This window comes from Dipodomys merriami, unplaced genomic scaffold (assembly GCF_024711535.1).
Source record: "Dipodomys merriami isolate MVZ:Mamm:240054 unplaced genomic scaffold, mDipMer1.0.p SCAF_129, whole genome shotgun sequence".
In the NCBI taxonomy this organism is placed as follows: domain Eukaryota; kingdom Metazoa; phylum Chordata; class Mammalia; order Rodentia; family Heteromyidae; genus Dipodomys; species Dipodomys merriami.
In genome coordinates, this window is record NW_027202593.1 from 3,572,787 (window position 1) to 3,595,261 (window position 22,475).

Sequence of the window (22,475 nt, forward strand, 5' to 3'; positions counted from 1 at the left end):
AGTGCTGAGGAATCGAACCCAGGGCCTCATGCATGCAAGGCAAGTGCTCTACCACTGAGCCACCTTCCCAGCCCAATCCATTCCTTTTCAACAAAGCTCAATCAGCCTTATTCTGCCTATTTAAATACCTACCTTAGCATTTTCTCCTATTACTTAAGCCACATAGTTTCTAGAGAGAATTGTGCCTTTGGATAAAACATCAGCATTTCTGGAAGGAGGCCACTGATCAGAAGCACTGTACTCAGAAGATGGCATGTGGAATCATAACCTTTTTTAAAAAAAAAATAAAACCACTTAATAATAAAAAAGAAAAAAATCAGTATTTCAAAAACCAATGAAACCAGCTTTCCAATACAATGTATCTCTCTTAGACATCTACAGGAGATAAGCTCCTTCTCCCCCGCCCCACAGAATACCACAACTACACAAACACCTCCTATACAGAACACCACAACTACACACAACACGACACGAACACCTCCTACACAGAACACCACAACTACACACAACACGACACAACCACCTCCTACACAAAATATCACAACTACACAACCATCTCCTATACAGAACACCACAACTACACACAACACGACACAACCACCTCCTACACAAAATATCACAACTACACAACCACCTCTACACAAAACATCACAACTACACAACCATCTCCTATACAGAACACCACAACTACACAAATACCTCCTATATAAGACACAACTACACAAACACCTCCTACACAGAATACAACTATACGAACACCTCCTACTCAAAACACAACACACAAACACCTCCTACACAGAATACTACAACTACACACCTCCTACACAGAACACCACAACTACACAAACACCTTCTATACAGAATACCACAACTACACAAATACCTCCTACACAAAACACAACTCCACAAACACCTCCTACTTGGGAAGTGAAAGTGGCCATGATAATGTCTCATATTGCTGATAATTTTAAACTGGGACTTCACATAAAAGGGAAAATATTTTTTTCTGTTATTTGCAAGATTACATGTAACCAGATTAAAGACAGAACATTATATATAACAATGAAAAACTGACCTCTAATTTCAATCCTCATGTTCCTAACTTTAGGCATGACTAATCCAGAAACATTCCCAAGTTGAAAATTTGTTTCTTTAAATTAAAACTTTTCAGACTGACAACTTTTGCTATTTGATAAACTTTAACAGATGTTACTGAACATCTCCTCTGTTAGAAAAATATACCAGGAACAGAGGACACCTATTTTTTCCAGACATTTTAAATGTTACTGACAGATTTGTTTTTATATTCATTTATTTTTATCCATAATTCATTCAGAGAGACTAAGCCTTAGCCTTAGGAAGACAGAAGTCCTGGTTACTGTGGTTTGGTTTTGTCCAATGGTAACACAACGTCATCTGGTACTGGTTGTGGTAGAATCAAGTGTCTCAATCCAACACTCAAACAGAGTTGTTCGCCATGGCCCCTGGGGTCAGAGAGCGCGTGGAGGCTTGGGTCTGAGAGGAAGCAGCAGTCCCCGGGCTGCCTTCTTCTGGCGAATGAGGCTTTTTAATTAAAAGTCTCGAATTTCATCCCCTCACAGAATGAAATGCAAAGGAGGATTTTAAGCTGACATTTCTGTCATTTCCACAGTGACCACTGTCTTCTGGCATTCAGCTTTCCAGCCACTATCACAGCCTGTTCTAGGTGGGAGTTATGGTTTGGGGTTCTGGGTGGGAGTTACAGTTTGGGGGGTTCTGGCACTGAAACTGAGTTTAAAGCATGGCGGGGACTGTGCTTGTGCTATTTGCCCAACACAAAATCTGAGGTAAAAACTTCAACATGAATCAGATGGCTGTGTAAGTACCCTCAACATCTGAATCACACCCACAATACCCACGGATTATTTACATGGTAGGCTTTTCTTGGGGAGTTTACAATTGTTTCAGATCTGTATTTTTTGTAAATGTGAACTCTGACCTCTCCAATCCAAGTGGTTTACAGATGAACTGTTTTCATCAGATTGGTTTCCTCACACACTGTGAACTAAGGGAGTGGTTTTGACGGGAGGCGTGTACACAGTGGCAACACGGCCTGTTGTGGCAGGCCAAGGCTGCGAGGTGGCTGTGGATGGTGCTTCTGGAGGCCCCGTCGTCGGTGGGGTGAGGCAAGTCGGGGATTGCCAGAGACAAGTGTACAGCGTCTGTCACACGGCCCAGGCTTAGCTCTGCTCTTGATTCCTATCCATATCAAAACAGCTGTTGTTTAGCTTTGAATCACTTTGTATCTTATTGATTTCCAAATCCAAGAACTATGGAGAAAATAGACTATGGAGACAAGTAACAGTACAGAAGAAACTTAGGGAGCACAAAAAGCATTGAGGTTCTTTAGGAGATAATGAAAGCCTTTGGAGTTACACGTCCATTTCCTGTTTATTAAAATGATGATGTTATTAAAGCGAAAATACAGCTAATGAAATAGAAATTAGGAAGGCGGTGTTACACTGTTCCCTTCAACCTCATCTAGTCACCTCGCAGTCATTTCCCAGACTTCCCTCTCACCCTCCAAACTCTGACCTGCCGCTGAGGAGCAGGTGACCTCTAGACGCTGGGCCTGACTGGTTGCAACCCCCCATTTTCTCTTCATCCCAGGGAGAGCTCCCCCATGATTACAGCACTGTACTTGAAACTATGGAGATGGTGTGGGTTAAAAGCTCATATTTCTTTTCTTCAGTTTTAATCTCATGTGTCATTTCCTATCTTTAGAAGGTCACGAGCTAGATACAATTATGCTAGTGTTTAATCATTGGCTCTAATTTGCATTAAATTGCTTTGAAGACAAATGTACCTCAAATTTGTAATACTAATTAATAATTGTGCAGCAATCTACTATTTAAAATCATGTGCTCTGAGTCTCAGTGTTTTAAATTGCAGTCCTATGTATTCAGAATATTTTCTAAGGACAGACAGAGTCCACTACTTAGGAAATTATGCATTCTAGCCCACTTCACGGACTGTACTCAGTGTACCAATATGCATTTAACATTTAAAAAGTAAAATCTCCTGAAGTCAATTAGCAACTGAAAAACATGATAAATCACAAATAACTCTGAGCAAAAGGGTACACGGTATGGCTCTTATCACTGGTAGTGCCTTTCTTCAACTCTCTAGACATTATTTCTTTTAGTTCTTTACTGTATTTAATAGAAATAATTTTAGAAATAGTAATAGAATACAATTTAATAGAAATAATTTGTTTACTAAATCCAAAACAGTGATTTCCTGTATGCATTTCCTATTGGCTGCATCTTCTCTTTTTCCTACCAGACTTTGCACATCTCGTACTTCTGATGTTGTTACATTAAACAAGACATTTAAAGTAATACATTATAACAGATCTATCTACCTTGCACCTTGAGGTTTGGGGTTATCTGTGAGTGTATTCATGTGTATGTGTGTATGTATAATGTTTTTGTTTTTATTTCTGCTACATATTTTAATCCTGGAATAATTCTGCCAGTAGTCTTTCCGGCAGTGTATAGCCATTGCGTTTTCAGTTAATTTTCTTCTCCTGTAGGCCTCATCTTGTTTAGAAGCCAGGTGCACATGTGAGTCGCCACTATGCAGGCTTCTGAAATGATCTGTGTGTGGGTCTTGCAGGGCTCTCCATAAGCATCAGTTCACCAGGAAGCAGTAGGCTGACCTCTGGGGCTCTGGACATCTCCCACTGGGGACAAGCAAACGACAGAGCTTCCTCCTTTTGCACGTCTTTCGGGGCTTACACGTAGCTTGAGTCCATGTGTAGCTGTTCATAAATCCAAGCATTGCTTTGATTTTTCACAGTTCTCTGTAGCAGGTCTGCTTCTCTTTGGGTTCCTTTTAAATTCCTGGACAAGCTCTGGCTTGTCCCAAATTAAATGGCAACGTTAGGCGATGGAGTCGTTGCCAACACGTTGCTCTCGAGTCTAGCACCTCCAGGAGCATTTCCTGCAGCAGTTCACCTCATCAAATACACAGCCACCATTTTCTGAGACAAATCTTAATTTTCTTCTGTGGTTTGTGCTTTTCGTGGAACTGTTGCTGTGCTCCTCCTCCTCCTCTGACGTGAGTGCTGATGATTTTTGAGTTACTTTGCCAATAAGACCAAAGGAAAATGGGATGGGAATAGCTTGAATTTAAAGGAACAGGCACTCCGCGGCATTATTGAGCTGAGTAATTGCTCCTGGACAGTTTTCAGTTAGTTTTTACTGCCACAGATCTGAAATCTTTCCAGCTTTATGAGGACAGCCAGTCGCTGGGCCCCAGGGCCCAAGGCCAGCTTCTCCTCTGAAGCATCACTTTACACACAGTGCATATATCTTGTGACCATCCAATAATTCATCCTGATTAATTCTTTTGGATATCTATCCACTGGTATCCCTTACAGCATGCCAGTATTTCCACTCCTAGATCCAGATGAGACATCTCTTCCTTAATCTCAACTGCAGCGTCTCTCAACCTCTGCTCTTTTTGTTACTACTTCACGCACAGGCACTCCAGTTTTCTTTCATTTCACTGGGATAATCTCTAGTTCTTCCCCTAACCGTATTTATCTTTCATGATTCTCTACTTTCAAGATCCAACAAGTGCTATCAACACGGGAACTCTGTTTTCATCTTGAAAGCTTTCAGAAATTTGCCTTCTATTTTCTGCTCCTCTCTGCCTATTCAGTTCTACTAATTGACATAACCACAAATAGGTAAGACTATCCATTGCATTCTGTCAGTTCGAAAATGTCAGGTCGCTGCAGAAGTTCAGTTCCATCGGGACTGTTTCTGCCAGTCTCTTAAGTTTATGAGTCTGACCTTTATGGAAACACCCTCCTGCCCGTCCCAGTGCCTGGAGCAAGTCCATGCTGCGCCTGGCGGGCTCATGCACCACAGTGGTTTGGGAGCCGTGGCAGGGCTGGTCCACAGGAAACACCCAGCATGATGGACTCATCACAGCCACACATCTGCAAGCTCCCTGCTCACCACCTCTCTCTTCATGAGAATAAATCTTCGAACAGATGCTAGAAGCTTATCAATAACAGGCTAAGTTTAGCCTCAGTGTGAATCTAGTGCACTCAATCAACGGCACGCTCAGCCACCTGCTCATCCGTTGAACTCAAAACAACCCTTCCTTTTCTTGTAGGAACGTTCAGGTAGAGTACTTACATCCTTTGTCTTTTTCCTTTTTTCTTTTTTTTTTTTTGTCGGTCGTGGGGCTTGAACTCTGGACCTAGGCGCTGTCCCTGAGCTCTTCAGTTCAAGGTGAGCACTCTTCTACTTGAGCCACAGTGCCACTTCCAGTTTTCTGGTGGTTTGTTGGAGACAAATCTCAAGGACTTTCCTGCCCAGGCTGGCTTTGAACCATGATCCTCAGATCTCAGCCTCTTGTATAGCTAGTATGACAGGCGTGAGCCACCAGCACCCAGCTCTTATATCATTTTCTTATGGACTTAAATTCAGAATTCATTTTTCTGACATCTTTCTTAGACAAATAATCTACTCCTAGTTCATCCTAATTGATAGAAGTGCTGTATTTAAATAGATCCAATAAAAATAAAGACAACACAAATGGACCATAGACCTGGCAAAGAAATAACCTGAAATTCCTTCAGTGGAGGGAGGGACTGTCAAATGTCCTCTCTACTAATTCAGTCAATATGATGTAGGTGTTCTCACATACTGTGTGTTAAGACTTCACAAAATCTCTAAGAAGTTGATGACATTTTCCCCATTATGCAGGGATCTAAAATCAGAAAACAACTATGTTTTCTAAGGACAAATGGGAGCAGCGTATACACAGTGTACCCAAATCTGGAAATCCGCATGTCACCTCCAAGCGTCTCTGGGAGCCAGAGAGCCCCAGAGCCCTGGGATGATATGCTTGTATTTATAGAGAGCTGATAGACAAACAGTCACAAACTTGTGGTTCTCTGATATATTAGCTCTTTAAACATCCAGTTAAAAGATTCTTTGCAAGTAAATTTTCACAATAACAGCTCATTTTATTTAAGCAAGGTTTTCATGCACTTGTGCTAATAGACCCTTTGAAGTGAATTTCGTTTTCATGTTAAGTGTAAGACTTGACAGGCATGGAGACACATATTCTTCTGTTCCTCTGCAGATAATGCAACTTGGAAATGGCAGTATACTCATCAAAACAGAACCACATTAAAGCTGTCCTCGTCTTCCACGTCGATTATAACGGGTGGTAAGTGACAGCCACACAAATTACGTTTCTTGCAGTTGACACAAGGAACAATACCATCATTTCCATCTTAAGAGAGCTTGAAATGGTAGTAGACTCTGAGATGCTGAACTAAAGGTTAGCACTTCAAAGAGTAATCACTAAATTCTCTTGATGCAAACACACGAGCATAATTTTCAAAACCACAAAACTATCTGAACATTACAGAAAAGTTCCTACAGAAATTCCCATAGCTGACTTATAACTGGCTAAATTTCAATGATTGGTTGGCATCAGATATACTCTAATAGTAATATAATTGCATAAAAAAATTTAAAAAACGCACAAGGGAAAACCAACCTGAGCTTAAACCTAGCAGAGTCCCCCAGCTGACTGCCTCCATCACGTGGCTCATTTTCTCACTTGTGTTTCTTGCTTATGCCTGAATGTCACCAAGAAAATCTAGAACGGATTTGGGTGTTCATTTTATCAAGGAAGTATAGACATATACTGCACAGTACCTACAACCATACCAGAGTGCGAGGCTGAGCCGAAGAAGGGCTCAGAACATGGGTCCAAGGAAGGGAGCACCGAACACAGTTCTCGTCTTCCTATACCCCGTCTTCTTCTGCCTCTCCTCCTCCTCCTCTTCTTTTCATCTCCTCTCTTCTCCCTCTTCCCTCTCCTCTTTTCCTCCTCCCCCTCTCTTCTTGCTCCTCCTCCGCCTTCCCCTTCCTTTCATTCATAATTAGTGTCATTTATATTTCATTTCAGATATTACAGAGCCATGAGTTGCCCATCCATATTAAATAGGATTTTTAAGAATGATGTTTCTCTGATGCACTATTTTAGAGCTATATTTTCATTACTTGGTGGTCACTGCACATTTTCAAAGAACACATGGAGAAATATACAGTGATTCTTAAACATCAAATCTTAATAGTACATCTGCACTGTAATGTGTTGACTATACGACCATATTAACATATAATCCACTTGTAAAAACAATAGCTCTAAAGGTAGCAACTTCACAGCTTCCTGGGCCATCATGCCTCTGTTTAAGCATGCATTTTAGGATACCCTGTTATGTGCTGGCATATTTATATACTATATGAGGCTTAAATTAGTTTAAAATATACAGACACACACACACACAAATTTTTTTCACCGTTACAAAAAAATATTCAAAATAGTTTCCTCCAGCTTTTAGCAATTTTGAGGCCAGGCCTGGTTTCTGCGATCACCCAACCGTGCCGCAGCACTGCAGAGATCCTTGCTTCTATGGAATACAAGCTGGCAGCCACTGACCAGTCTTCCTGGCCTCTCCTTCCACTGCCTCCCCAGGGACTACTAGTCACCACTGCATTCCCAATGGTTTAGATCCTACCCATGTGGTGGGATCTTGCAGTGCTTGTCTCTCAGTACCTTGTTTATTTTGCTTAATACAATGACCTTATTCTTTCTACATAATCACAGTGCACGGCTTGGTTCTTGCTTATGGCTGAATAGCATTTCATCTGCCAGGTACTAAATTCTCTTTATCTATTTATCACTTCATAGATACTTAGGTTGTTTCCATTTCTTGACTATTGTGCATAATGCCACGATGAACTTGGGAGAGCAGACGTCTTGTTGGCATAGTGATTTCATTTCCCTTGGATACATGCCCAGTAACAAGACCGCTGCATCAGATGGCAGTTCTATATTTAGTTATCCACGTAAACTACACACTGTTTTCCATAATGGCTGTACTAATGCACACTCCCACCCACAGTGTGCAGAGTCTCTTCTGCACATCCTTGCTGCATGACGTTTTCTTAGGATTTTAGCGTAACTTTGCTAGTGGGTATGATGGCTCCTTGTGGTTTTGATTTGTATTTCTTTGATGATCAGTGACAGTCACTGTTTTCTCATATGCCTGTTGGCTATTTATGTATCTTTTGAGAAACGTCTACTTGTATTTTCACTGTTTCGATCCGTATTTCGCAGCTGTGAATAGTTCTCTGATCCCATCTCCGCTGCATCCTTGGCTGGGCTTAAGCTATTTAGTTTGATATGGTCCTGTTTATCCCAATTTCTTTTTGGTTCCTGGAATTTGGGGTTCTAAGCCAAAAACCCTGGTTTACTGCTGCCATCCTGAAAATTTCCCCCATGGATTCTTCTGATAGTCTCAAAATTTCAGGTCTTACATTTCAGGTTTAATCCATTTGAACTGACTTTTCTAAGTCAGAGAGACTGGGCTCTAGTTTCTTTCTTCTTCATGTATAAACTTCCCAGCACTTTTTATTGGAAAGACTATCTTGTCTTTTCTCCAATGTGTTTTCTCGGCAAATTACTGAAAACAAATTGGCTGTAGATCCAGAGGTCAATTTCTAGGCTCTTTTTAAATTTTTTAGTCCGTGTCTGTATTTATGCCAATACCATGCTGGTTTTATCATAACAGATCTGTAGTGAATTCTGCTGTCATCTAGTATAATGCCTCTTACTTTATAATAGTCACTCAAACTAACTTGCTAAAGTGGAGCCTTTTCTGCATCTTAGCATAATTATACATTTAGGATACTTTTGTCTAGCTCTGAGAAGATCATCATTCATATTTTGATAGTGATTAGTTTGAAACTGTAAATCACTCTGCACAGTACAGACACTTTAACAATATTGATCCATCTAACTCACGAACACAGGATATTACTCCATTGTAAATTAAGATTGTTATCATGAAGCAAAGAGAAAAAGCCTTGGTGCAATGTTCTAGTGGTCAGACTGGGCCAGCCACAGTTTTCCCTAGATGAAGCCTAGTGCAGAGCAATCCAACGGCTTTTATTTACTGAAGTTCAGAGCAACTTAGGAAGCTACAGAAAGAAAGTTGTAAGTTAGCTGCAAGTTAGGGTTGATTACTGATGTTAATAAAAGATGCCATTTGTATAACATAAACATCTGTAGCAAGGCAGCAGATCAACAATAAAGGTGAACACCAGACCTGGTCTTCCAGTAGACTTCACAATTACATTTAGACTTTATCAAGAGTATTCATCGTCAGAGAAGTCCATGTGTAGCTTCAAGGCTTGGCTGTATCAAAGGATAGGCTGAATCCCCTGATAGGAGCTAAGGGAGCCAATTCTTACCTGCCATTCTGAAAATCTTAGGGCCCTTAAAACAACAAATCTGCTCTTCCTGTGCCCCGTAGATGGAATACATGGCTGGATGAAAGTACGTCTGTCTGCAACACAGATCATTTCAGGCCCATTGATGAGACTTACTACTAAAACGAAAGTAAAGATCACTTCAAAATAGTGCTCACTGTCAAAGCACCTTATCACTCAGAAGCTCTGATGGAAATGTATGATGAGATAGATGGGTGTTCATGCTGAAAAGCAACATCCAAGTGACAGACCTTGGATTGAGGAGAATTTCTGGCTTTCTAGTCTATTAGAGAAACACACTTGGTGTGATGTTGGACAGGTGTGGGAAAGGCAACAGATCACACTCGTGATCTGTGAGCAGTGACTGGGGCCTCAGCACTAGCAGGGACTGAAAAAAACTGAGCGTCTCCTAACTTCAGAGTGGACATGGCATGAATGCACATGTCTAACAGTTATGTACATATGGCCACCTAAGATGATGCTAATTGAAACGAACTCCAAGATATGGAAACAGGAGGTTTTTCTTTGTTGTTGTTTTTAATGTGTGGTGTGAAGTTACTTCTTTTTTTTGTCATTTTTTCCCTTCTGTTTAACCCCTGCTTCACTGTTTTTTATTTTGGTATCCTCTGTCTTGTATATATAGTTATCTGATTTGGGGAACAACGAAATGGTGAGACAAAGGATAAAGGGTGAACCAATGCAACAGCAATCCTCACAAGACGATATGTTGGAAATGAGCCGTCCAGTTTGGGGGAAGGAGTTGGGGGAAGGGAAAGTGGGAGAAACTCGAGGGAGGGGGTAACAATGTTTGACAAGTGCACTCACTACCTTAATGGATGTAGCAATAACCCTCTGTACATCACCTTGACAATAAAGTTAAATGATAAAGAATGACTTCTTTGTGTTTTTTGCCCTGTCAGAACAGATGTCTTCAGAAATGGGTACATTGTGCTTTGTTGCCTAGAAATCTATGAGACAGACACATGAGCCATCATGTGGAAGTTCTTGTGGAAGTCCTCGGTGACCTGACGTCACTGGGACGGCGTCCATGCCGGTGTGCATCCACGCGGCCATGTGTCCACGCAACGGGCGTCCACGCAGGCATGCACAAACCATGCTGCTTTCACTGGGGGTGAGGCAAAACCGCAAAGCAGCAAGATATTGTGGAGATGGAAGGAGACACTTTTTAAAATTCTAAACTACATCATAAATAGTCAAAGAAAAATTTAAAATACTAGATGATCACATGAATTTACCCAACTATTAAGATATCTTTAACGTTTACTGGAGTATAAAAATCTCACATGACAGAATGATTTAATGACAAGCCGATGGGTCCAATGGGATTCAAAGCTGCCCCAACAAGCGGGTTCAGCTCATTTGCAAATGTCAAGCATGTCCCTTTAAATTGGTTCATTAACTCACTTTTGGAAGGCAGTGTCAAGAACTAGGAGTTACTGGCATTGCTCATTAGTGGATCTCCTGGACAGAGTAAATAGGTTTAGACGGAATTAGATTGATTAGTCTGCCTTAGGATTCAGCACAGCATAGCAAGTTCCAACGGCTTTTCCTCTGCTGGGAAAGACTGAAACATTTCCAGCAATCTAAGTTCCTAACAAGAACTAGCAATGTCTCAGCCAATCGGCATACTAGCTGAGACTCAGGCATTGAGACACATGCCATTTGGTTGTGACTTCAGTGACAACAGAAATGCCTTGTTAAGAGAATGCAAAGAAGACACAGTAAGTACAACAGAAAGGTTTATACAACCCAGGCAGGAAGGAGGGAGAGGACACAGTGAAGTAACAAAACACAAGCTGGTGCCCGACCACTGGAGAGTCAGGAAGGCTGTACTGTTAGATGCGAATGTCCTCAGAGTGATGCTTACCATTCTAGATTCATCAATATACCATATCAAATTTCCACTTGGCACTATTGTACTTACAGCCCTGCCTCTGTTTGGTCTGACAGCACCAGGCTTACAAATTCATGCTTGCTGGACAGGCACTCTACAGCTAAGCTGTGCCTCTGGCTCCTTTCTTCTCTAGCTCTGATGTAGTCTCTTTTTTGCCTTGTCTAGTTTGGACTGTGATTCCATATTTATGCTTTTGGCCCAAGGAAACTCATTCCCACTTTTGAGGGGTTTTTTGTGGGGGGGTTAGGATGGAGTTTGCCTGAGTCGTCCTAGAACTGTGACACTCACAACCACTGCATGCTGAGGCGCTAGGAGGAAAGGCCCTGCGCTACCTCGGAGAAGACTGGGCCACAGTGGGGGTGGGGTACAGGCGAGGCAGAAGGGTCTGCTGTACTGACGGGACCGTCAACAAGGCCGGCACAGCACCAGCCAAAGTGGCAGATGGCACATAATGCCCTGTGATAATATCAACTTAATAAGACAGCTATATTGAGTCTTATTAAGAGATCATGAACGTATACATCACAGTTCTTCATTTGTTTTGCTCTCCTGGGGGTGGAACGCAAGGCTTCGTGCGTGGTGGGCAAGGACTCCACCATGAGGACCAGCATTCCCACCCTCTCGGGTCCTAACTTCTGTGAGATAAGTACCCGTGGCATGACCTTGCATACGGCGTGTCGGCTGCTCTCTCTCTATCTTGTAAAGCAGATGTAACATTTTTGTAGTAAGTCTCATAAAATCTAACGCTTGTAAGTCACATGCTAAAGGGCCTTTGCCAGAGCAAATATTGAGTAACGTACATCTTCCTCACCGTCAAGATCATGCTTACCTTATTGACATGATCATCATTTCATTTCTCTGAACAAAGTACTTTGTGATGGATTTTTAAAGAAATATGTTTCTGTAAAGCATAGCACTAGGGAATGTGCTAAAGTGAAAAAACTGACTTAGGGATAAGTCTAAAATTTTAGTTCAATATTTTAAGTTATTTCTGTCTAAGATAAGCATTAAGAGTTACTGTAAATAAAATACTATAAGTATAGGCCTGTGCTGGTGCAAATACCCAGTGAGAATGAGTATTATATACAGTTTTATGCCTGAACCTTCTAAAAGATGTATTTTTCTTTTGTGATGAGACACACTGAGAATACAAGAGAGAAAACAGAGCCGAGGGTAAACTCTGAGTTCAGATTGGAGCTCACCAAATCCTCAGCGTAAACACACAGCGGCCCCTCTGTCTTTGTGTACAAACATGAAATACTTCATATTTGAAGCCCATGCTAAAATGCACACCTGGGTCTCTAAAAACTTGGCCTCCATCATCTCAAAGTTCCTCTCTTTCCAAGTCATGTGTAGTATCTGACTCTGTCCTTCCATGTATGGATGCTGGAATATTTGTGAATTATTTCTTGGTTTTATAAACTTCTGTTAGAAGCCCTAGCCCATTTTGCCCCTTGGACTGCCTAAAGCTGTTCCATTCAAAAGAAATAGTAAGTCATATGATGCAAGCAAGTTTGCCAGGGACTTTCCTTTTCATTCTGTAACAGGGATTCCTCTTCCACACTGTTTAAAATACAATTTGTAACTGCAGACAGCCAAGAACCACATAAAGTGAGGAAGTGAAGAAAGAAAACATGTCTCCTCTTATGTACTTCAAACACAATGTTTCACACAGAAAACAATGGTATCAGCACAGCCCAGGAGCTCACACCACAGGCTGCCTCTGGTCTTTCCCTAGAAGAGAGAGGGAGCAGGCTCTCAAAGAACCTGTCAGGCTCAGCACCGGTCTGAGCACATGAGCTACAGGGGGCCGTTTGAGCATCAGAGCGTGTCTACATGAAGATATTTAGGAAAAATAATCTAAGCGTCTGTATTCAAATGCTATGGATGACATTCATAAAGAGAAAAAAACCACGTGAGCAGTTATTACAAAAGAGAACAATTACAGTGTTAAACAAATGCATGCAAAAATGTGAATCCTGCCGGGCGCCCATGGCTCACCCCTGTCACCCTAGCTACTCAGGAGGCTGAGATAGAAGGATTACATTTCAAAGCCAGTCCAGGCAGAAAAGACCTAGAGACTCTTATCTCCAATAAACCACTAGAAAACAGGAAGTGGTGCTGTGGCTCAAGCGGTAGAGCACTCGGCTTGAGCTGAAGAGCTGAGGGACAGCACCCAGGCCCAGAGTTCAAGCCCATGGACCCCCGCTATCCCCCCCCCAAAAAACAAACTGTGTAACCTAAGGGCTTGGAAGGTGGCTCAGTGGTAGAGTGTTTGCCTTGCATGCATGAGGCCCTGGGTTCAATTCCTCAGCACCACATAAGCAGAAAAAGCTGGAAGTGGTGCTGTAGCTCAAGTGGTAGAGTGTTAGCCTTAAGCTGAAGATCTGAGGGACAGCGCGCAGGCCCAGAGTTCAAGCCCCATGGCCAACAAAAACAAACAAAACTGTGTAACTTAAATCTGTTTTGAAAAGAAAGAAAAATTTCCTCTTTTACTCATGCCATATCTAATTCAGATAATTTCTTGAGCAGCACAAGTCCTGTTCTTCCCTCTGTAAAATCCGTGAAGGCTTGTGAAATGAAAAGGGTATGCTCCTTGAGAAGACCGAGTCCAGCAGGCAGGCAGCACTCACAGGAGTATGTGCCTTGGAACTATGTACACGTATCCTAATAATTACCATTGATTTTTCTTTTAAAATAATTTAAGTACAAAATATCTATGATCAAGGGTCTTGACTGCAGAGCTATTTACAGGAAAACACGAAGTATCCTCACCTACCCACCCACCACATGCCCGACTTATTAAGATGTATACATATGCATGCATAGTTTCATTCATCTCCTCATCTCTAGACAGAATGTCAACCTTGATATTTTAAAATCGTTTTGTAGTTATGATTACATCATTTAGATCAACAGATACTAGTCTATCAGCTGAACATTTTCCTTGTGATTTTGAAATGGTGTCCTTCTATGTTCTCCACACTGGCCTCTCGAGGGACTGAGCCTCACACTCCCTCCCCGCAGCTGGCCTCTACAGGCTGATCCTCCCTCAGCTGGTCTCTACGGGTCATCCTCCCTCAGCTGGCCTCTACAGGCTGATCCTCCCTCAGCTGGTCTCTACGGGTCATCCTCCCTCAGCTGGCCTCTACGGGTCATCCTCCCTCAGCTGGCCTCTATGGGTCATCCTCCCTCAGCTGGCCTCTACGGGTCATCCTCCCTCAGCTGGCCTCTACACACTCGTCCTCCCGCAGCTGGCCTCTACGGGTCATCCTCCCTCAGCTGGCCTCTACACACTCGTCCTCCCGCAGCTGGCCTCTACAGGCTGATCCTCCCGCAGCTGGCCTCTACGGGTCATCCTCCCTCAGCTGGCCTCTACGGCTCATCCTCCCTCAGCTGGCCTCTACGGCTCATCCTCCCTCAGCTGGCCTCTACGGCTCATCCTCCCTCAGCTGGCCTCTACACGCTCATCCTCCCTCAGCTGGCCTCTACACGCTCATCCTCCCTCAGCTGGCCTCTACACGCTCATCCTCCCTCAGCTGGCCTCTACGGGTCATCCTCCCTCAGCTGGCCTCTATGGCTCATCCTCCCTCAGCTGGCCTCTACAGGCTCATCCTCCCTCAGCTGGCCTCTACGGGTCATCCTCCCTCAGCTGGCCTCTACGGGTCATCCTCCCTCAGCTGGCCTCTACGGGTCATCCTCCCTCAGCTGGCCTCTACACACTCGTCCTCCCGCAGCTGGCCTCTACGGCTCATCCTCCCTCAGCTGGCCTCTACAGGCTCATCCTCCCTCAGCTGGCCTCTACGGGTCATCCTCCCTCAGCTGGCCTCTACGGCTCATCCTCCCTCAGCTGGCCTCTACGGCTCATCCTCCCTCAGCTGGCCTCTACGGGTCATCCTCCCTCAGCTGGCCTCTACGGGTCATCCTCCCTCAGCTGGCCTCCACGGGTCATCCTCCCTCAGCTGGCCTCTACACGCTCATCCTCCCTCAGCTGGCCTCTACGGGTCATCCTCCCTCAGCTGGCCTCTACGGCTCATCCTCCCTCAGCTGGCCTCTACGGCTCATCCTCAGCTGGCCTCTACGGGTCATCCTCCCTCAGCTGGCCTCTACGGCTCATCCTCAGCTGGCCTCTACGGGTCATCCTCCCTCAGCTGGCCTCTACGGGTCATCCTCCCTCAGCTGGCCTCTACGGGCTGATCCTCCCCACAGCCGGTCCCCAAGGGCTCATCCTCTGGCAGCTGGAAACAGTCCCACTAGCAGTTCTACAGCTCCACCCCTCACAGCAAAGCACTAGCAAGTAGCAGAGCTTTGGTTAGTATATTGATTAAACTATTACTATTTATCATGTGCTTCTACTCAGAATACTTAAAACAAAAAGAAATGTATTTTACATTAATGCTTTTCATCATTTTAGCAAATACTTAATTGCTTCCTCTTCAACCTCGCCAAGTCTGATTAAATTAACATTTTTGGATGCTAAGGGAAAAATCCCATTTATTACAACACATTATTTTCTGCACAACAACTTAAGTCTTTTAAGAAACATAGATCATAAGCTAACTCTTCTGTTTTGTACATTGACTCATCCAGTAACTGTTCCTGACAGTTTTTCTGGAGATAGTTTTGCAATTCTGAAGATGACAGACATGATCCTTTGCCTCACAGCATGTGAGTCCACTCACCGTGGGTGGAGCACGGATGGATGGATGGATGGATGGATGGATGGATGGATGGATGGATGGATGGATGGATGGATGGACAGGACATGGTGATGTGCTCTCACTGTGGTGGAGGACTGATGGATGGATGGATGGATGGATGGATGAGGACATGGTGATGTGCTCTCACTGTGGTGGAGCACTGATGGATGGATGGATGGACAGACAGGACATGGTGATGTGCCCTCACTGTGGTTGGAGCGCAGGCGGGGTGGGGCATGTGCTATTTACACAGTTCACTCCTCTTGGAACATCAAAGCAATAACACTCAACCCCTCTGATGATGGAGGCTATCTGGGCAGGCACAGAGATCTCACCCCCACTGAGGGTGAAATGGGGTCTCGCTACCTCCCTTTACGGGCACACACGTATGTACACTTTTCTTGTACCTGCAAACACATTCATGTTGAGAAGAAAGGAAGGCTGTTCTCCAAGTAGCTCAGTGTCAAATGCCAAGTGATAAATACATGAATCAACTCTATGCAGTACCTGAGTTTTCAAAGAACCTTTCACTATGTTTGTTTTTTCTACCTACAAAGAAATTAGAAATATATGTTAATAGGTTAGGATTGCCTCACTGAAATTTATTTAAAGTGACTTAAAACATAGCATAAATATGTAACTGATGATAGTTATTAATTATTCAGCTTTGACACAGAGAGAAAGAGAGACCGAGACAGAGAGAGCGAGGGAGGGAGGGAGGTGCTTAACAAGGAGCATTTAGTAATTCTCTAACAAAGTTAACTTGGTGTTGGTGGTTCACACCTGTAATATTAGCTACTGAGCAGGCTGAGCTATGAGAATCAAGGTTCAAAGCCGGCCAGGGCAGGAAAGTCCTTAACTCCTATCTCCAACTACCAAAAATCCAGAAATGATACAGTGGCTCATATGGTAGAGCACTAGCTTTAAGCACAAAAGCTCAGTGACGGTGTTGAGGCCCTGAGTTCAAGGCCCAGGGTCAAAGTGCACAGGCGCACGCATGATGAAAATAAGCCTACAGCACCAGATGCCTTCCTGGCTCACGCACCATGTCACTTTGGCTCTTCAACAGGATGAACTTTGACCGGTTAAATTAACACAAGCATAAAACAGAGGCAATCTATCTTTGCTAGACTTCTTGTCAGGAAACAGAAGCCTATGATGGCTGTGATCCAGTTCTTCAGAAAAAACCTAGCCGAATGCTTACATCAAGAGATGGATTTTGTGAAGCAAGACTCTATGTAGTTGTTAGGGTCACTGCAGATTAGTCTTTTGCACTGCCATGTTTTCTCTTAAACTCCATCCAGGTTAAAGGTAGATACAAGTCACTGTCATGTCCTATCTAAACATGGTTTTTGTTGTTGTTGTTGTTGTTTTGTTTTGTTTTATTTTTTGTGAACATACTGTACAGAGGGGTTACAATTACATGGGCAGGATGATGCCTACATTTCTTATCAAGCATTGCAGCCTCCTCCTTTGTTTACCCTTCACATCCCTTCCCAACCTCCCCCCACCCCCCTACCCAATCCTTCCCCTCCCCACCCCCCCCACCCCACCCCCACACCAAAGTTGTAAAGTTCGTTTTCGACATGACAACTTGTACTTCTCATTCTTGTAACGGGTCCACCTGTATCCTAAAACGACTTGTTTTTCCCCATCTCCTCCACAAATTATACCGACATCAAATATAGTGGAAGCAGGGGTTATACTGTGGGGGAGGGACATACAAAGCAACAAAGAAATAATCTTATAAATGCGTCTAAACATGTTTTGAAGGGAATTAGACACACATTGGATCAATGCTGCAAAAAAAATCAGACAACTGAAATCAACATCTGCTATTTTATCCACATTTTATTCTGGTAAGGATGAATGAATCAGAAATTGATTATACACACTACACTATAAAACAAGGCAGGCCAGGTGCCAGTGGCTCATGCCTGTAATCCTAGCTACTCAGGAGGCTGAGATCTGAGGTTTGCGGTTCATAGCCAGCCTGGACAGGAAAATCCATAAGACTCTTATCTCCAATTAATCACTAGAAAACCAGAAGTGGCACCACCGTGGCTCAAGTAGTACAGTACTTGCCTTGAGCTTAAGAGCTCAGGGACAGTGCCTAGGCCAAGATTTCAAGCCCCACAACCACCACCACCACCACCAACAACACCCAGGTATTCTGTTTCCCACACTGAAGATATTATGGCTTTTCTTTCCAGTGCGTAGAGTACAAGAAATAAATACTATCAGAATCACTGTTTTCAAAAAAACTTGGGGAATATTGGTCTCCCTTTATTATTTTTTAAAGGCTGCTTTTAAAACTAATTTTATTAGTGTTTTTATTCATTTACTTTAGTTACTTTATAGTAACAATAATTACTACCTGATACTAATCTTTAGAAATGGTGAAACCACTTCTACCGTCTAGTTGTGGTCTCTGGCTTCTATTTCCCAGGGCATCAGGCATCCGCCCACCCCAACCTCAGTTTTAGTGACTGGGTGCGTCCATCCCAGCTGTGTGATGCTGTCTACGCACGTACCTTAGAAATGTTAAGTAACTTGCCTAAAATCAAAGATCTCAAAACTATAGAGTGAGGATCTAAACTGGGATATACAAGAAGCCTATTTGCTTTGTGGGTATATGTGCTTGGTGTGTGTGCGCGCGCACGTGTGTGTGTGTGTGTATGTGTGTGTGCGTGTGTATGTAAAATCCCAGAAAGATGAACACAAAGATGAACTCCCTCCCAGCTGAATCTATACACATTAATGTATTAGTGCATTAGAATGTTAAACAAATGGAACCCAATGAAATGGATGCTAATTCATTTATGACTGTTTTTCATTGACTTCATGGGAAGCTGATGGTTTTTTCCCCCTTTCATCAAAAAGAAGATGGAGCCCATTTAAATGTTTTAATTGGTGGGGTTAGAAATAGATTTGCTTTTATCAGATCAATATTCTTTGACCAAGTATCAATTAACCTGGCACTGACAAGCTTGACTATTGAATGAAGGAATTTAATTAAATCCCATTCTCTAGTTTCCATAATGAGGAAGAAGGATAAGACTTGGTTATATTCTTGACTTTTGCACAGATTGGAATTTAGAAACTAAAAGTATAAATCTTTACAAAGACTGAAATTCTCATAAAAGGCACAAGCTAGTTGAAAGGGAAGGCTTTATTCATTTTCATGTTAGACTATGAAGATGAAACGTTTAATGTTTATCTTCATGTTGAAAATATACAACATTTTCCAGGCAGTTTAGGGTTTAATTGCTAAAACTAGCTGGAGATTTACAATGTCTATTAACACTTCCGTGCTGTCATCTGATGGCCAATAGTTCTTGGTCTCCACTGGCTTTCCAGAAGAAATCTCAGTCCTGTCTGCATGGTGCCCTGTCACCAGTGACTTTCCAAACTTTCCAAACGAGTGGTTCCCTTGTTTATTTTAAACCTTATCTTCTCCACTAACAGCTCCATTTTCATTAAAATCTGCTTTTGTGACGTCTATGGCTCTAATTTTTGCTGTTATTTATAGCTGCCTAGTGCCATCTCCCCTGAGAACAGTTTCCCCAACCTTTCATCTGCTAAAGCATCGCATACCCATAACCAAGAGCTCACACGCTGCCTGGCCTTTGAATCTGCCTTCTCCATCCATTTCTTCTGCCTTCTTTCTCTGGTGAAGTCTTTTTATACTATGCTCCTATTTGTATCACCAAGTCATTAAGCTATATTTTCATTTTATTAACTTGTTTCCATTACTGACATTCAAACTCAGTAACTCAACAGTAACCTTCATCCTTTTGTTACTACCTTGAAACTTTGAACTTAGAAAAGTAATTAGTAGACACTTAATAAATGCTTATCAAATCAATGAGATTTGACTATTAAAGCCTTTATCAGCAAGGTAGTAAATTAATCAGGAGGAAAAAGAGCAGAAATTATCTGTTACTAATGACTGGTTTATTTCCCAATATATATTTGAATTCAAATACGTGTAGGTCGGGACAGACAGGTAAAACTACTCCAACACAATATCAAATATCAATTTGTTTCACACTGGGGAGCAAAGGTCCTTCAAGCAAGACAACAAATATTTCACTCATTCTGAAAATAACAATTCTTCTAGTCAGTCTGTCCATAACTTCAATAACGCCAGTTTTCTGGTGTGGTTTCTGCTCAAGTTTTACTGTCCCTACGGTACATCAGACACCGTGCCAAGTAATTAAAGGACCAAATAATAGAGCCACAATTTCAAATTAACTCTCAATATTGCCATCCTGTGCTGGTGACAAAAGCAATGATAATAATGATAAATTTATCCTCTGTCTTGCAAACCACCTATTAAATGATTCATTAAAATCATATCTGGACTCATTTGTGCAATATGTAGCATTTCTTCCTCGCTTGATAAAGCTATAGGAACTGAAGACATTTTTTTCTCCAATATTGCTCCTGATTCTAATAATTTCTTATACAAGTTACTTTCTCGTCTATCTTTCAAGTCAGTTTTTTCTTCTTTTAAATGTCTTTGGAAATGGAAAAGACAGGATATCATTGCATTGATGCAGGGGCTTGCCAAATTTTATGTGTTTGATTTAATTAAAGTCTTCTAAGATATTCTTCAGGCGGTTCTGACTCCTCTGCCTGCTACAGTAGCTAACACTGATAATACTCTTATTGGTCTTTGCACACTCAGCTCTCTAGAAATATAAAGTCACGTGGTATGGTGCATGCCAGTAATCTCAGATACTCAGGAGTAACACAAAAACAACCTTCACATTATTTCTACAAATAGAAGTAAAACCAATGTAAAGAACTATTTTTCTCAGAATTAAAAAAATGTTTTATTTCCATTGCTTGGGCGAAAGTTACACGTAAGGGGACATGTTCACCCATTCACCAATGCGGAATAGAATTCCCTGGGATGCCCTCGGTGCCAAGTGTACTGATCACGAATACTCCTCGTGTAAACTCCTTACCCACCTCTGTTCAGCTCTCCTCTGCTGTCTACCCTCCTTCCTGAAGACATTTCAAACACCTAGCCCACCATAATCTTTTCCTTTTATGAACTAACACAACACTAATTGAATGTTAGTATTAAAAACCACAGCAGAATTGGAAATTAGGACTCTGCCACAATGTGTTACTCTAATATGATAAAAATTAAGACCAATTATATTATATTGGACTTATGATATAAATTTGGCCCTAAACATAATTTAACAATATGATTTATTTGCACATATATTAAAGCTCTATCATCAATGTGTATGTGATGTGTATGTGAGTGTGAGTAACGTATTTTCAAATTGACAATAAAGAAATGTATACTAAATGACAGAGCAGATGCCAGGCTCCATGGCACATGGCTGTAATCATAGCAACTCTGAAGGCTGAGATCAACGCCAGCTTGGGCAGGAAAGTCTGTGAAACTCTTATTTCCAATAAACTACCAAAAAGAATCATCTGCATAAAGACCATACAGAATCTCTACTTCAGACAATAATGTGGATACTAAATAATGCTCAAAGAATTTAGAGCTTTTCTAAATGATTGCAAGATAGGTCATCAATCCTCAAAAATACCTTGAAATCATTATATGTTCCATATGTGAGCATTCCTTCTGGACAATATGGTCTATCTCCTCTTTGCCAATACAGTTATTGAAGGCCTACTTTGTATAACCATTGAACTCTGCCTCTCTACACCTTGCTACAGTCACTTTTAGGTCAGTGAAACAAAGCCTGACACAGTAGGACTGCATCTTTTTTCTGAAAGATAAACTGCATGATTATGGGACATTACATTAAGGAACTGGCTCACAAGGCTATTTATTCCCACCCAAATTCAAACTGAGACAAACTGTGACTTTAAATGAAAGAGTGGAATTTAAAATGTGCATCTCATTTTCTAAATCTAAATGGTATGCTTCTATTGTTGTTAAATTTCTATCTTTCTACTCTTAACACTAACCATGATATTAAGTATAAATGAATCCCTAAAATCACACAAAGAAATTTTGGGAAATGCTTTGGGTTTAGTAGAAGACAGCCAGGCATATCTAAATTTTTTTGTTAGTAAAGTGTTTCATTTTGACTTTCAGCCTTTTTATTTTTCAGTAAAGAGTAATCCTCAGTAAAAGTATTTTTCTTAATTTTAAAGCCTAGAGTTAGATTGAATATTATTATAATATAGATTAGTCTGTTGTTCATTTGTTAGCTCTAATTATAAACAGTTGCTTTATGGGTCCTTTTGGTAACATGTGAATAAAGAGCAGACTTGACTTTTGATCTGTGTTGTTTGTATCTGGCCGAGGAAGGGCAGTTAGTCTGACACCAGGCTTGGGTGTTTGTCACTTCTGTGTTAAGCCACATTTTGGTGGTGATTTCACACTTGGGGTGGCTGGCAGCAGCTGTTGAGGCGTTGTCCTAACTAGCGAGCACATGGCCTCTGGAAGCATTTATGGCAACAGCGTGGCTGCATCCCAGGGGCCTGAGGCTGGTACGGCTG

At 42.0% G+C, this 22,475-nt stretch overlaps 1 protein-coding gene across 1 annotated transcript in view; it reads right to left on the reverse strand.

The window, feature by feature from the left end:
• Positions 1-163, reverse strand: part of LOC138824468 (contactin-5-like) — a 356,854-nt gene extending 356,691 nt beyond the window's left edge. The window contains exon 1 of the mRNA XM_070018361.1: positions 133-163. The gene's annotated coding sequence lies outside the window, so the exon portion shown is untranslated. The remainder of the gene's footprint in view (positions 1-132) is intronic.
• Positions 164-22,475: the final 22,312 nt, after the last annotated feature.